We start from the raw sequence: 14,152 nt of genomic DNA on the forward strand, positions 1-14,152 counted from the left end.
TGAGATCCCACAAGACAAATCAGGATCAACTACACATTACTGATTTAATAATAACAGTTCAATATCCAATCCCACATTCCAGATATAGAGGAGAGCACCATAAAGCAGAATTCTGCTAAAACGCTATTTATTTCACTATTTGATACACTATTTGTTGACTATCCAATCCCACATGTTAGTTTATGTCAAAAGTCAGTAGGTTAGATGGATCAGCAGCATTTCCCCCACAGTCTTAATCAGTTGGGGTCAGCCAAGGGTATTTCTGAAACAGCATAGCCATAATAACCCTATACAGGCCCAACATGACGCACTGGACTATGGTAGCTTAAAGCAGCTCTTCACAACTAGATTATCTAGATCACCGTTCTGGGTCAATCTCCACCCTCTAGCAGTGTTGAGCCCAAATTCTTCTATTCTAAGAAGGGCCCAAAGCACTGACCTCACAAAGAAGTGGCTGCAGAAAAGAAAAACTGAGAGACTGCTGCAGGTGCTAAGGCACGGGTACGGGTGTTTAAGCATCAGACCCAGCATCCACGACAACCGAAGTAGGCAGAGCCCTTTAAAGAACCATACCTACCCACCTGGCATTGCTACAGTTTTGGACTGCATCTTCCAGGGCCAACCCTCACGACAAGTAAATGCACACGGTGCATTATCTACCGGAATTAGGAAGGGCTGAGGAAAATTACCCTATGCAGGGGCCTGCCTGGGTATCAGAGGTACTATGGCAGGCCAGTCCAGCTCTTTAAGACTACAGGGGTTAATCGACAACTTTAATACAGGGCTCATGTTTGACTACAGGTTCAATTGCACTGGCACAAGAACAGATACAATCATTGTGGACATTAGTGCTATCCATTAAATGAACCTTCATATAAACACACCTCTTTTTTATGTCAAGCACAATTACACCAGTGTAGTCTTCATGAATTGTGCGCAAGTGCGCCTATGGACACAGGAACCCTGGAACTACTGCCATGGCCTGAACCAGTACATACAGCACACTACCATCTAAAGCAGTAAACCCCAACCAGTGGCTTGTGAGCATCATGTTGCTCACCAACCCCTTGGATGTTGCTCTCAGTGCCCCCAAACCAGGTAGTTATTTTTGAATTCCTGACTTGGTGGCAAGTTTTGTTTAAATAAAAACAAGATTTCCTACCAAATAAAGCCTCCTGTAAGCTGATAGTGTGCATAGAGGCTGCCTAATAGCCAATCTTAGCCCTTATTTGTCACCTCCATTAACATTTGATGTTGCTGTGTTGCTCTCCAAGTCTTTTTACATTTGACTGTGGCTTACCAGTAAGAAAGGTTAGGGACCCCTGATCTAAAGTATAATAAACAAAGGTCATTTTGGAAATACCCATATTCTGACAATTTTGAGTTCAACTGAGCCCAATTCACATTAGAGCACAATTCCACTTGCTGGAATGATGTTGCTGACAGGTTATGACCGACTGACCTACAACTTATTTTTGCACCTGCCTGCTTGAATAAAATGTTCTACCTGTGCATAAACATTTTGGGATTTTACCAAGAAGGGGAAAATAAACAAATGCCTGTTTTGTGCAGGTTTTGTTGCGTTTAATGCGTTTTTCTCTGCTGTTTTGTTTTAATAAATTTATATTGCATGAATAACTTATCAACTAAATAACTAAATCCTTCTAATACAAAAAAGCCCTGAATGAACCTGCAAAATATGAATAGGGCCACCATAGGGCCTGGTGATTTTTGTCTTAAGGGGGGCCTGTGTCAGCACCTAAAGCTGAGAGCTTTTACATTACTCTCACTGCGCTGGCCGCCCCATTCCTGAGTGGCCCAGCCCACCCCAAGCCAGATTTGCCCAGTCCACCCCCAACTCAATTGTCCCTGCCTTTTACCAACCTGATTGGCCCAGCCTGCCCCCAACCTGGGAGAGCCATGTATATAGAGAAAACCAAAGAAGTGAGGAAAGGTGGGAAGAGGTGAGAGTGTGGGTGAAATATGGACAAAGGAAGGTTTAAGAGACAAGAAAACTAGTACATAGGAGCTGAAATGCTGGAAGAAGAAAAGACAGTGGGAAAAAGCAAGACAGAAAACATTAGAAAATAGAAATCAGAGAACAGTAAAAACAAGAGAAAGTGAGCAGAATTTTGCACCTGCACAATTTATTCTATATCTCAGCCCTATGTTACTTGTATACACAACAAGGCAGCGGTAGCACAGCAGTATAAGGGTACATTTTTTATCATCTTACAATATTGTGCCATGTGGAAGGAGGAAGAGCATTTCAGCAAAAGCAGTTTGAGTCTCTTGCCTTAAGGTGGCCATACACGCACCGATAATATCGTACGAAACCTCGTTTCGTACGATATTCGGTGCGTGTATGGTATGTCGGCGAGTCGACCGATATCGCAGGAAGCTGCTGATATCGGCCGACTCGCCGATCGGACCAGTTGGAAAATTTTGATCGGGCGCCATAGAAGGCGCCTGACCAAAATCTCCCTTCAGCACTGAATCGGCAGAAGGAGGTAGAAATCCTATTGTTTCTACCTCCTTACCTGCCAATTCAGCCCTGAATGGTGTGTGGCGGATCTGACGGTTGCACGAAACACCACGTGTATGGCCAGCTTTAAGGGCAATCGGCTGATGAAATTTGTTGCCCATGGAAAATCTGCACTAGGTGGAAGACAGATCTTTTGAAAGTACCACTCCCTTCACTAATATTCACATCACTTTACTTACAGCAATCCAGCATCATTGCTGAAAAATGTGTAAGAAGGGAGAGGTATTTTCTTGACATTTGTGCCCATGTAGCATAGAGTTCTCCCAGTCTCTCCTTGTGCCATAACCATTAGCACTGCTGTCATTTCACGTCTCTTGTTGGTTACACGGTACTCCTGGCCACCTATATGTGTTTTGGTTTTTAGGCCTCTGGGGGCCCTGATTATGGAACTCATCACTCGCTGACTTCTACATTACGTTATAGTGCAGGCAACGAGCGTTGCTCCTATTGTAAAGCGGCGTACGGGCGGCTCTCACGCAGCCAGCTGGATGTAAGACTGACGACATCACGCCAGAGCTGTGACGTGTAATAGGTTACCGACACAAACAATGTTAGCCCACCAATACCATGGCTGACAGAGTCTTAGGAAATCTACGCTAATGCGTCGTCTGCATTCTAGCGCTCATTGGCTGCCTTCGTACGAGATCGCGCCAAGGCTTCCATACGGAACCACCCTGCGCCCCGCCTCTTTACTGTCACGTGGGTGATAGAGAGGCCCCTCCCAGCGGTGACCGAGAGGGAGAGGGATACAGAGCTAGTGGGAGGAGGGACCGGGTATGTGGAGTACCGGAGGTAGAGGCTAAGAACGCGAAAGTGGGCTCAATACGTTTAAGGTTCATCGCGAGAAACTGGGTAAATGATGGAGGTCCGAGGGTGCCGGACGCCGGAGGAGCAGTGGAAGTGCTGAGGCGACAGGCAGTGGCTTAATCCCCCTGTACACAAGGTGGGGGAGGAGGTGTCTTTCTTGTGAAAGCGGCGTCCGGGCCACAGGCCTTAGAGGAGGAGCTGGAGGTAAGAAACGGTAGAGACCTGTCTAGGCCGCCACTAGACCGGGGTATTCGCTGCGCCTCCTCCTTGTCTGTGCCGGGGTGTTTCAACCTACCTAAGAACTACATCTACCAGCATGCTTTGCAGCTAGAGGGGTGTTGGGAACTGTGTGGTTCATTAGCAGAAGCTTTAACCTCTTGTATGCCTGCGTGTTATGTATACCCAGCTGTTAGGCTGTCCATTAGCTGTCTGTTTCGAGACAGTGGGTGTCTAATTCTGGAAGTGCCTAACTGGCAGTCAGTGTTTATTTGCACTCCATGCTTCCACCTTACTTTGGCACTATCTGGGGTGTGCTAGGGCTGTGTTGGCATGTCACCTATCACCAGATTCTTGCTTCCATCAAAATCCCAACATGTAACATAACAGGAAATTGCCACACGGAAAGTTTTCCAGTTCACTATAATCAGAGTCCGATCTGACCAGTCACAGTAGTAGTGCCTTATTGCTACGCTCATGAATGGATTTGATACTGTTTGGTCAAGTTCCACCATCAGGTTTTTGCTTTACAACAGTCTTGTGTGTGAGCCTAGCATGGCCCTGTCTGTGAGGAACCAGAAACACTGGTTCCTTTTCACCTGATTTGTAGTAAATGATCTGTCAGTGTACAGAAATTGCCCATTTGGCGTAGGTGCGCATGTAACTGTGTTATATGTATACACATCACTGTTATCTGTCATGTCAGGGAAAGTTTATGGCCTCCTAATCACTCCTCTGCTTGTAAATCTGTCCCTTCCTCCATCATTCCTACAACTCCCATCTGTACAGGCTGATAAAAGCTCTTCTCGGGGATCCAATTTATAATTGTTTGCTAATTAAGAATCAATGTGTGGTTGTCTGCCTGGGAGCAGTAGTCTTAATCCTTAGTTAGGATTATCTTTGCCCCATCAGGATATGCGGTGAGTGCACCTCCCCCACGCCACTATTTATAACAATCTCTTACCCTCTTGCCTAAAGTGTGTTTCACGCCTGAGGGGGAGGTGACTGCACGCATTGCATTGACCATGACCTGACCAATCCCTCAGTGGCAAGTTGACTCAAATCACTAAGTTTTTTGTTTTTTTTTCTCCTAATGTGATTTGTAAATTGAATGATTAGTTCCGGCATCTAGGTGTGATCCTGCTTTTGTTGTGGATCATTGGAGAGTTTATCAAGGGTATATGTCCCTCCAGCATTTGTTGAACTGCAGTTCCCAGGATGCACTGATATCCTATGGCTACAGATGGCTGACATTAATTGAAAACCTGTACTTCCAGGGTGCCCAGGCTTCTGTATATTTGTGAGCTGGTGAATTGGAATTTAAAACCCCTGTTAAGAGATGACCCCTTAGGTTAACCTTTAGTTCCCCAAAATAATGGAAAATCTTTGTTTTACTATGATTATGTTCAAGTCTGTCCTGTAGTTTAATTTCTGTTATTTTGTGTCATTTTGTGGGGTCCTGAAGCTCCCAGGCAGTGCGTGTGTCTCTGTTGTGATGAAGAGGCTTGTCACAGGCTGAATCTCCAGTAATTGACGTCAGGGCTTTGTTCCTTCACTTTAAGCCAGTGAGCATGTCTGAGACATCAGTGATGGAGGATGCTGTGGCGAGACGCTAGAGTAATAAGACACATTTACATGCAAAAAATACATCTATTTATATATGTGTATATAAATTGTATCATAGCTTGTTGTGTATTGTTTATTTAGCTGCTCATTATTGAGCTTTGTTTTTTATAGAATATTTATTTTTTGAACTGAAAGAATGCATGGTTATCAGTTGCTGGTGGAGTGGCATCTTTCAGCGTGTGTATTTTTTAGTCTTTTATGAAATGTTTTCTATGTTTATGAGCTTGTGCTCATGGTCATTTTGAAATCAGTCATTCAGTGGGGCATTACATTGTGCCTTACACGCATTGCAGAACGGGGGCATATACTATTCATTGTGACATATAGTTGCAGCATAAACACTGGTACAGCCATTAGACTGACAGACCTGTTCTCTTTGTGTTTCTTATGATGCATGCAATAGTTACAGATGAGAACAATGTAAAGCATAATCCTAATGTCTGCTGCCCTTGAAGCACATGTTAAGGGGAGTTAAAAGATGAAGAAAACAATTTAAAGCCATAATATAGAAAGTTCTCCCCTGAGCACTTTACAATATCTTTTTTTTTTTTTTTTTTTTTCTTTTAAATCTGAACCATTTTTAAATAGAGGCCTCTTTCTGTTTCACCTCCTGCAGAGATCAAAAGTCACTGCAAGGAGAGCAGTTTAGGGGTTCTTTTCCTATGCAGGAATCCAATCCAATTAGAAGCCCAACATTTCAGCAGTGTTTTGACAGCTGCTCTAAAAACACCCAAATGTGTCACTACATTGTCCCTGTTTGTGATATGGCTAGGGCATGGTGTTCTCAGTATTTTGCCCATAGTTTTCTTTTTAGACTATAAGCTCTTTTGAGGAGGCCTCTTCCTACCGTCCCGTCTACCGTCCCTATTCTCTGTAAAGCACTGTTGTGGGGTGATGGCATTTTATAAATAATGTATATTGTACATTATAAAATCAGTTAACCTGTGCTTACACAGTGAAAAAAGCTTCTTGTAGCCCCAGGTGCACGCTGTACCCACTGCCCGGGCAAATAAATCCAAAAATGATGAAAAACAGCAGCACTCCGGTTGTTTTGAAAAATGTGAATCTTTACTCGAGTGGCAACGTTTCGAGTGGCAACGTTTCGGGTTTCAATCCAGCCCTTTATCAAGCCTAAAGCTGGCCATACACGCACCGATACTATCGTATGAAACCTCGTTTCGTACGATATTCGGTGCGTGTATGGCATGTTGGCGAGTCGACCGATATCGCAGGAAGCTGCTGATATCGGATGACTCGCCGATCGGCCAGGTTAGAAAATTTTGATTGGGCGCCATAGAAGGCGCCTGACCAAAATCTGCCATCAGGGCTGAATCGGCTGTTTCAGCCCTGACTGTGTGTGGTGGATCTGACGATGTTTCGTGCGACCGATGGTCGCACGAAACATCGTTAGATCGCCACGTGTATGGCCAGCTTTAAGCCTTTTCAACATTTTTGTATATTGTACATTGTATCTCCCAGTTTGGGGAGTGTCTTAGTAAGGATACTGGCCCATGGGGTGATTAACCGCAACAAAGCTTTGCTGCCATAGGTGATTAATCTCTCCGCAATGCTTTCCTACCTGCAATAAAGTGAATCGCTGGTGGGAAACATGTTTTCCTACCCGCAATTTACTTTATTGCCGGTGGGAAAGTATTCACAGGCGATTAGTCCGCAGCAGCAGAGATTTATCACAGGCAACTAATCTCCATGTGTGCCAGTACTCTAAACAGGGAATGCTGCAAGCTTTCTTTACCATGTAAAATTTGCTAGAGGTACTGTTAACGAGGCAACATTTGACTGCAGTATGATGCTTAAGGTGGCCATACACTGTACATAGGGGGGGCATAGGCGCCATTGGTTCAGGAATTGCATCAATGAGCCAACATGGTTCCCAATCCCATGGAAAAATCAAACCTGCCTGATTTTAAAAGGACTGATTTTGGCAGCTGAAATCAGACTGTGTATGGCCACCTTTAACGGGTTTGTTCACCTTTCAAATGAACATTTAGTTTGTTTGAGACAGTGCCCTTCTGAATTTGCAGTTAGTCTTCATTTTTTTTACTTGTATTTTTTTAATTTAATTAGCTTTATATTCAACAACCAGTTTGACATACCACAACATTTTGGCCTCAAAGAGCAATAGTTTTTCAGAATGCCAGGGTCAGTGACCCCCTTTTGAAAGCTGAAAAGAGAAGAGGAAAGCAAACAATTCAAAAATGAAAGACCAACTGAAAAGTTGCTAAGAACTGGCCATTTTCTAATATACTAAAAGTTAACTTGAAGGTGAACCACCCCCTTTAATGGTGTAGCTAATTACTATACAACTAGTGGCAACAAAAATGTGGTGCTGAAGCATTTAAACCCCCATATATTTCCTTGGCTTGCAAATGGCTTGTGTAAGTGGTTTAAGTACACCTCTGTGGAGGGCATTTTTGGGGTGCTTTTGTTCTGTGTTTTTAGGCTTCTTTAAAAAGAAAACCCCCACTGCTCTCAATGTCCAGAACAATCCCATGACCTATATTAAAGGTAAATGTCTATACACTATAAGATCTGCTTGTTTGGTGAGGTTGCAAGTGAGCAGATCTTCTCCCGGTATGCCCACCTACGGGTGGGCGATATCGGCTAATTTGATCATTTGGCCCCAGGGCCAAACAATCAAATTAAAATAGCAGGCATAGGCGCTGTTGGTTTGGGGACTGCATCAATGAGCTGATGCGGTCCCTGATCTGACAGAAAAATCAAACCTGCCTGATCAGGCCAGAAATCAGTTGGGGAGGCCAGCTTAAGGCTCAATGCACAAGTTCTGACAGATTTCTCTGGCTCTAACTGGCTGGTATTGGACTTGTTGCAATAGGAAAAAAAAGGTTAGGTTGAGTAAGCACATGAATAAGCCATTAATTTGTCCAGTAGTATAATAAAACCACTTTGTGTTAATTAATTTTTAAGTGTCCAATTGAGTTCCAGTGCATGTTTGTATCAATGAGGGTTCCATTTTATGGTGTTCTGTTTCTGGTTAACCCTGTGTTACCTCTTCATGACCAGCAATGGAAATTAGCATCCATTAATCCTATCACTGATAAAAAATGTCTCAACCGACACTCACCTATGTGACTGTAGCAGATGGGAGACCCACTGGCACAAACATTTTTGTAGCCTTCTGCAGAAACTGGTTTGCGACTGTTCTCATCCAGAGATGTTAACCTGTTGCCCCTTTTGCCACACAAATGGGTTCAGTCATTGAAAGACCTTATCACTAGGGTGCCACCAAGCCAGCATGTTTGGCAGATGGCTGTTTTCATGTGCTGATGTTATCATCTTTGAACAGATTTGCTCTCATTAGTGTTTGGATTCTGTCTTGTTCTGTACAAATTATGATCATAATTGTCTTGTTTTGGGTCTATGCGCAGGCATTGGTTGAACCAGGTTGGTTTAATCTTCCCAGAAACGTACAATGCTTTAAGCCCCTTGTGCCTGCTTGTGCTTATCAGATATTAGGCCATCCATTTGTTTAAACTAATCACCACAAATTCCCAATATGTTCAGAGCTATTGGAAGAATAAGTTACAGTGCAGAGCCCTCTGTTTTTTTTCCTAGCAGTGGTAGATGAAGTTCACATAGCATTCAGTTTTTTTTCTTTAATTACAGTTCTTTTGAATGTTTGATTTTTTTTTAAATTAATTTCTAGGAAGGTAATTACTAATGCTCAATCTTTTTTTAGTTTAGGGTTTTTTATGCCAAAATCCAATTTTTGTCGTGGAAAAAAAACCCAGCAGTGTTGTTGTTTTTTTTGACATCCTTTTTTTTTTTTTTTTTGCTCTCCTAATTTGGATTTTTGATCCACGAAAATCAGAATTTTAATAAATGTAGTAAATAGTCTAAGACCTACTGCAAGCAACTTTTCAGTTCGCTTTAATTTTTTTTCTTTTATTTTTAGCCTTTCTATTCAGCCAACAGCTGAAAATGCCTTTCCGTTGTCACAGTTACATCTTCCATTTTGTTTCAGGCTGTTAACTTCTAAGGGCAGGGGTACACGGGAGATTAGTCGCTGCGCGACAAATCTCCGTTGCTTCGGGCGACTAATCATCCTGCAATGCCATCCCACCAGCTAGAATGTACCTGTGGTATGGCATATGACTTAGGCAAACCCTAGCCGGTGGGATGGTATTGCTTTAGTCACCTGCGACTAATTTCCCTGTGTGTCACTGCCCTAACAGCCAGCCACTAGTTTGAAACCTGATTGTAAACAATTTAAAAATAGGTGACTTCTACATTGGCTGGCCCTTGGATTATGTGACTGATCACCTGCAGGAGAGTTAGTTGAATGTTTACACTATACTTTCACACGTAGAAGGCCAAACATATCTGTGTGCCTATATCTTAAACACATACACTGTATTTGGAGAGAAAACTCACATAAGCACAGGAAGAACCTCTAAACCCTTTTCAGGTCAGAATTAAACCAAGGACCCACAATCTTTGCAAGGCATGACAGAATGACGTGAAATGTTAGGCTTGTGCATAGCCGGTTTTATCACTTATAGAAGTTGTCTGATATACCGTACTTGTGCATTATTTCAGCAACAGAACCCCACTGTGCTTGGCTTTTATGTTTTTGCATTTTTTTATATAAACTGAGAAATGACGGTATTTTTCTTTCTTGGAACTCATAATAAAGTAGGCTCTCTGCAGGGCTAGACAATAGAATGCAGACATTGGGAGCCAGATAAACGTTTATAAGAGGCAGAGGAGGAGTAAAAGTATGAACATTTGTGTAATGTACTGCCAATCCCTGTTCCAAGGGAAAGTGTTTGGAGAAATTACAGGAAAAGGGCAACAAGCATGAAAAAAATGTCAATCGGCAAAGTATATTTCTGCTTTTACAACATAGCCACTATAGTACGGTATCATAAAGAGTTCATTAGTGAATGAAGCATTTGTCATAAATGTTATTTTAAACATTTTTCAGTTTTAAAATCTATTTAGAAGTCACCCCTGAGTTCCGCAGGCGCAACTCTTGCATTTGACCTTACAGTTGTGGAGGTGCTTACTCTTCTTTTAAATTCTTTGGATGGGTATGTGGCTTCATGCATCAGGAATAGGTGAATTAGAAATTGTAGCTGCCAGCTACTTAGGTTCAGTCCATCTAGTCATATCGGAAATGACTGCTATGCTGTTTTTGTCAAATAGGCGAACCAAGGTTGGCTTCTGTGAAATCACCTAAAAATCTTGTAAAAGCCATGACACAGTTTCTTATTTTTTATATATTTGTGTACATGTATTGTTTAGTCTAGAATGGTTTCCTGTTGTATTGTTTCCTTAGTTTCTTTGATGGTGTTGGACTGAGGCCAGATTTTCTTCATGATCCCTGCATTATTGACTTAGCTAAATTCTGCCATGGACAAGAAGTCCATTTTTGTTGCTGCAACAACTCCTTTTTGCTCAAATAGCCCTTATTAGTGTAATAATTTGCCTTTGAAGTTGCCTTTAGTGTGTATTAGGTTAATGGCTCATAGAGTGTTTTTCCCTCCCTTTGCTTATTGCTAAATTTTAAGTACAGTTATAGGATCTATTATCCAAAATGCTTAGTATCTTGTGTTTTCTGGATAAGGGATCATCTCCTAATTTGGATTACCATACCTTAAGGGGCACATTCATTAAAGGACAAGGAAAGGTTAATATAAATTAAAAGTAAGTCTAAAGGCATTCTTTTTTTAAGTACTTACTGCACATCTAAATTCCCAGATCCCTGCTTGCTTCTCTGAGATATGGTGCTGGCAGCCTACAGCAGTGTGAAGACTATAGTGACATCACTGAAATCTCTGTTCTTCCTGTAGGCTGCCAGCGGCAGCCTTCCTTATCTCTGAGCATGTGTGTAACTTGATCCTGTCTGCTGTTCTGAGCTACACATGCCAATCAGAAGCGGATCTGCCAGAGGGGTGAGGGAATGAAACACGTGCAGTATGACGGAGGGAAAGGAAGGGAGAATACCTTTTTAAAGATGGCTGCCTGTTCAAGAAAACAGATAATGTGAAGTAAGTGTGACTGAGTAAATATTTGATTAGGTGAGCCAAAAGTGGCATTTTTACTAAATAATAGGAGGACTATTGGGCAGTATGCTTTTTAAATTTTGACTTGCATTCTCCTTTAAAGTACGACAGGTCCAATTACAATAAGTTCATACTTTTTTCTGAAGTTTACAACTTTTGCGTATCTCAAGCTGCAGGCATACCTTCCGTTGTCTTAATAGTGCCATTAAGTCTCCCCATATTTCTCCTGTTCAGATGATCAGAAGCCAAACAGGAAGAAAAAACGCTGAGCTGTGTAAAGAAAGTTCCCATAATGCCTCACTCCTGCACAGACACGCAGACCAAGTGAACATGCTCAGTGTGTAAGACTCTTGAGTCAGCTTCCTGCTGATTGGCTCAAATCCACATTCCTAAGGGGGGTGTGAGTTCTTATTATTCTTGAGGGAGGGGAGAGAAGGAAAGAGCTGTGTGTCTCTGGCAGAAGAAAACAGACACAACTAATCTTTTGACAGGGAACTCAGTGCAACGTTTCTGTGAGTGCTTATGGCTGTATTTACATAGACCTTTCTGATAAGGCTTACTTATTTTTTGCCTTTCCTTCTCCTTTAAGTCTACTAAAGATCATTTAAACATTAAATAAACCCAATAGGACTGTTGCCTCCAATAAGAATGAATTATATCGTAGTAAGGATCAAGTACAAGGTACTGTTTTGTTATTAGAGAGGAAAAGGAAATATGTTTGAAACTTTTGCGTTAGTTAATTAAAATGGAATCTTTGGAAGATACCATTTTGTTTTTTAACCTAAACTATATGTAGTGCTAAAGCACTGGCAGGATATAGCAGAGTAAGTGAAAAGTTATTTCTCTTCATCTTGTCTTTTGCCCACAAGTGTAACTTCACATTGTTATTACCCTCGAGCTACTCAGACATAACAATATAATAAGCAAGCATGTATGTGATAGTAGCCTGCAACAAAGAAAGAGGTGGGCAGCAATTGAAAGGGTTGTTCACCTTTAAGTTAACTTTTAGTATGTTGTAGAGAGTAATATTTTAAGACAATTTGCAATTGGTCTTAATTTTTTTTTTTTCTATTTTTTTTCAGGAACTTTCCAATTTGGAATTTCAGCAGTTATCTGGTGCTAGGGTTCAAATTACCTTAGCAAGCAGGGAGTGGTTTGAATGAGACAAGCATATGAATAGTAGAGGACCTGAATAGAAAAATAAATTATAAAAAGTAACAATAAAATCGTAGCCTCGCAGAGCAATCATTTTGTGGCTACTAGTGTCAGTGACCCCCAGTTGAAAGCTGGAGAGAGTCAGAAGAAGGCAAATAAAAAAAACCATCTATAATAAATAGGGATGCACCGAATCCAGGATTCAGTTCGGTATTCGGCCAGGATTTAGCCTTTTTCAGCAGGGTTCGGATTCAGCCGAATCCACAGTCCTGGCCAAACTGGTTAAATGTTTTATTTACATTTACCCTTCCATATCTTAATTAGCATATGCTAATTAGGATTCAGTATTCAGCCGAATCACTTATAATGTATTCTGGGGTTAAGCCGAACCCGAAAAACTGGGTTCTGTGCATCCCTTATAATAAATAATGAAGACCAGTTGAAAAGTTGTTTAAAATTGGTCATTTTATAACATACTAAAAGTTAACTTAAAGGTAAACCACCCCTTTAGGAAATTGCACTTTGGAAAGTTTTTTTTTTACCCCAGCATATATATTCACTCAACGATGAGGAGGGTAGAGCACATGGAATCACCACTAACAATTAAGTTAATTGAAATCTTCTTTATGTGCCTTGTCCGGTCAAGTGGGTGTATTGATTGAAAATGTAGGATCTTGTTTTTTTGAGCAATGCATTCTTGTCTCATGTCTGTTTCTAGCATTTTGTCCCCCTCCCATGCTACAAGTTAAGCTGGGTGCACGCACCCGACAAAATCGTACAAAACCTGGTTTCGTATGGTTTTTGGACATGGGCTCAGAATTATCGTCCTGGTAATTTTCGTACCATGGTGATCATTCGTTGTCTACAATGATAAAATCTGAGCACAATGGACGCCACTTTCGTACGATTAGTGCCTGCCAACTTTTTCATGTTAAGTTCATGTTCATTTTAGATTGTTGCATTTTAAGGTACAAACTTTTGTCAGAAAAAAACTAAAATCTGAATGTGTGTGGCCTCCTTAAATGCACAGTAGAAATCCCCCAGTGTGCACCAATACAAACTAAATAGAACTGATGATATCCCTAAACATGTATTATAAAGGTATAATTTATAGGATATTTAAGACTATCGTGTATTCTAAACATTAATGTTGTGTGGAATCTGCTTATCATTTCTTGTCCTTATGGACTGTAATACCTGTAATTGTGACACCATGCACAAACAGCAGTTAATGTGCTGTCCCTGTGTAATAACTACCATCAGTAACCATGGGGCATCTATACTATACAATTAGCGGGACCCTCCCCCCCAGGATCCCCAGTTATTAGCCCACCATTCTACAGTGCCTCTTGGCAAACATCTCTGCTATTTCTTGATCTCATTTATTGAAGGGCAGGTGCAGCTGAAATGCACCTGTTCTAAAGCTGACTTTTAAATCTTAACAAGAGAGGGAGAGAACTATTCAGAGAAGCATGAAAGACACCACCTTCATCGCTTGTTTAACCCACTAATGGCCATATTGCCAGCATAACAGATCAGCACTGCTGAGTAAAAAGCAAGACTTTAGCAGTATAAAACTGGCAATATCTTGATAAAGCAGCAAACAGAAAATTAATGTGATTTAAAAAACATTCTCACTCTGAATAAGTACTGCTATTCTGTAATGCAACAATTTGATCCTTGTTTCCCCAGGTGTTACTGGTTTACACTTTTCAGCATAGTGCAACCTTTGTATTTCCTCAGAATTTAAGGTTTC

The 14,152-nt window shown here is 41.4% G+C and overlaps 1 protein-coding gene across 2 annotated transcripts in view; it reads left to right on the top strand.

Annotated features, from left to right (window-relative positions):
- Window positions 1-3,117: 3,117 nt before the first annotated feature.
- The window catches only part of aff4 (AF4/FMR2 family member 4), a 65,991-nt gene continuing 54,956 nt past the window's right edge, over window positions 3,118-14,152 (top strand). The window contains exon 1 of one of the 2 annotated variants that reach the window (XM_031898809.1): window positions 3,118-3,556. The gene's annotated coding sequence lies outside the window, so the exon portion shown is untranslated. The remainder of the gene's footprint in view (window positions 3,557-14,152) is intronic. The other variant, XM_002935271.5, reaches the window with a different exon arrangement.

Source organism: Xenopus tropicalis, chromosome 3 (assembly GCF_000004195.4).
Source record: "Xenopus tropicalis strain Nigerian chromosome 3, UCB_Xtro_10.0, whole genome shotgun sequence".
Lineage (NCBI taxonomy): Eukaryota > Metazoa > Chordata > Amphibia > Anura > Pipidae > Xenopus > Xenopus tropicalis.